This window comes from Neltuma alba, unplaced genomic scaffold, assembly GCF_004799145.2.
Source record: "Neltuma alba isolate B1F8T4 unplaced genomic scaffold, ASM479914v2 tig00011193_pilon, whole genome shotgun sequence".
Classification (NCBI taxonomy): Eukaryota; Viridiplantae; Streptophyta; class Magnoliopsida; order Fabales; family Fabaceae; genus Neltuma; species Neltuma alba.
Window position 1 is genome coordinate 92,098 of NW_021635917.1, and position 3,411 is coordinate 95,508.

A 3,411-nucleotide genomic window follows, 5' to 3' on the forward strand; every position below is an offset into this window, starting at 1 on the left:
AAGGAAAAAGAACTAGAAATTTCAACCATATAACTCAAGCAAACTAGGCAAGGAACCATTTGGAACCATAAACTTACCTTGCTTCTCACTTGTATGCTTAAAGTTGATGCCTTTCTCCTTGGTTTTCCTTTGAAGTTCTTCCTTTTCCTCTCAAGCTCTCTGTTGTCCAAAATATATTCAGAAAAATGGGGGAGGAGGAGCTCATTAATGTGCACAAAATATCCCACCAACCATCATTAATGATTTGCCAAGTGTCATATGCTTACTTAATCTTAATCCTCTCTCTTAATTAACTTAAATCATAATGTAATTAAATTCCATAGTCAAGATCCTCTCCATTGGTAGCTTGACACTTGGAAAGCTTTAATTACCATCCATTAAAGGCTTGACAAGTGGCAACTTGTGGGCCAAGTAAAGTACAAGACTCTAGTCTTCACTTTATCGGTGCACTTTTACTCCGGGTTTAACTTCTTTTCTATAATTACAGTGCTCTAGCCTCTGTAATTATTTTCTATCAAATCCATAATTTATTGTTCTTATTTTTATCTTCCCGAATTGTCCTCTGTGTCTCAAATTTAATTTCCCAATAATTAAATAAAAGGAAAAACTAATTTCCTTCTCTTTATTGATTTTTCAAGTTTTCAAAGGAATTGGAAAAAATATTGGATACTTGAGGGTCTTCTTTTAATTCTATAATATTTTATAATTCCTTGGGATATCATAAGAATTTTCTTGGGATTTTATTCTCCTTAAAAATATTTATTTGGAATTTAAGTGACTTTTTGTATTTAATTTTCATGAGTGTGACCTTAATGCGATTTTCTCTATTAAGAAATGAAATTAATATGTTCAAATTTCCTCTATCACTCCGAACATGACCTTATAAAAGATGAACTCGGTCTTTAATGTAAAAACTAAATACTAATTTTTTAATATTAAAAAAATTATTTAAATTAGTTATTTATAATAAATGATTATTGTCTTTTTTAAAATATTTTTATTAATCATATGTAGTAGAATGAAAACTTTTTAACTTGAGTAATTAGGAAAAAACGAATAAATATAAATGACAAAGTAGATTAAAGTCTTATATTTATAATTAAATTGAATTTCCAACTATTTTTTATATAGTTGATCTTACTTGATCAATAGTTATGTCTAATCAAATATAAAAATATAATTAAAAAAATAATTACTTTGGCAAAAATAAAAATAATTATTATCATCTTAAACAGATAAATAGAGACAAACTTTTTCTTTGGAAAACGATACATAGAAACAAATGTAAAGTTTTTTCTTTCTACCTTCCTTCCATTTTTTGTAGATTTTCTTCTTAAATCTTTTTCACTTATTTAATCAATCATCTTTAGTCATTTCCCCCTTTCCTCCCATTCCATCTTATTCTTAAGACTCTGTTTGGTTGGAGGGTTGTTGAGGGGAGAGGAGGGGAAGGGATGAGATTAGTATGTTTAGTTGGGAAAAATAGATGGGAAGGGAAGAAAGAAATTTGTCTTTTAGTGCTCTCCTCCCTTCCTTTTGGTCCCTTTCAAATTTGGGATTTTTTAGATGGGAGAGAAATATAATGTCTAATATTGACTAAACTACCCATACTAACTTTTCTATATTCCAAGTTTGCCCCTCTTATTAGAAACCATTTTCTCACTTCTCTCTTTTAAACTACTAATGATATTTGATAATATAATATTTCTATCACGATAGTAATTTTTTTCATAATATAATATGATAAGTATACATTAATAGAGGGTGATGTATTATAAATATAAAATATATACATATCATATATATATATATATTAATATTTACATGTCATAATGTGTGTGTATTATAATTATATATTATGTGTGTATTATAATCTCAGAAGGGTTGCACACATGCATATATATTAATATATACATATCATAACGTGCGTGTATTATAATTATAAAATTAATGATGTAACATCCCAAATTTTGGCTCATAGATACAAGTAATAGCACAAGGAAAGGATGATTACTAAGTCCAATGCAACGAAAGTCCCGGAAATCCCTTGGAAGAAAAAAGAGATTTTTCAAGGGCAAATGTATAAAACAATAGTGTTTAGGGACTAAAGAATGACAAACTAGAAACAACTAAGGGCCAGAGGTTATGCCAAAAACTTGCAAGAGATGGTTCCGAAGGTTAGGCCTAAAGAGGGACTAAATTGCAAAGAAAAGATTCCTAGGCCAAGTAGGGGCCTAATTGTAAATAATAAAAGTTCTGGTCGATCAATGTTCAAAGTTATCGAAAATAGCAAAAATGTTTCAGAAAAATTTCAGAAAAATGGGAATAGGATCCCAGAGCCGATATAAAGCTAGAAATGACAGAAATGCCCCTGAAGTCATTCCAGGGTTTTGAGCAATTTGAGATAGTAACTTAAATTGAATTATTTAAGCTATGAGACGGCCTCAAATAATCATGAAAAAACTGGGGAACAGTAGTTGAGGAATTTACAGAGATTGTAAAATTAATTCCGTCCCCAGAAACTGACGAGGTTAGCTTTAATTAAATTTAAAGTCTATTTATACCTATCCGGGGAAAGTCAAAATAGATGTCTAGAGTTTGACTTTTGACCCGAGAAAAATTAGAGGAATTTCTCGTTATGAAAGGGAAAGAATGAAACCCAGAGACAGATTAACGGAGTTACGAGCCGATAGATAGAATTTAGAGAAGGCAACCCTGATTAAGTATTATTTAATAATATTTCTGGGAAAAGGAGAAAAAAAATATCTAAAGACTATCATGACGGCGCTAAGTCAGCATGTGTGTCACCAAATGCAATCATGACACCTACGAGTCAGCATGCTAAGTTGCCAAATGCAATCATGACACCTACGAGTCATCATGGTGAGTCAGCAGAAGATATTTATGGACAGCATAAAAATCAGAACACAGTACGGGAATATTTTAGATAGTCCTTTGTCTACTCGTTATAGTGAAATCTCTACTGCGTGACTCAGTAAGGTTAAGTAGCCTGTTAGTAGAGCTAATTATTTTATCTATGCTCCTATAAGATGACGCTATATATATACTTAATTAAAATGAAAAAATGGTGCTAGAACATGTCCCAGTGGTACCTGGTCAGTCACGACTCAGAAAAGTACCCAATACGATTCAGAATGGCAAAATAAGTGGAGGAATGCCTAAGGGCTATATTTACATGAATTTTATATTAATTTCCTTCCTATTTTAATGCCAAAATGATGAAGGAATATGAAAGTGACAAGTGTACGGTTATATGGGAAAAGAAGGTATTATGTGTACGGTTGGATGCAAGACACGTGTGCGGTTGGATTAAAGACATGTGGCTTGATGATGTAAGCATGATGTCATCAAGATGAGGTAAGCATGATGTCATAGGACACGTGTCATCAC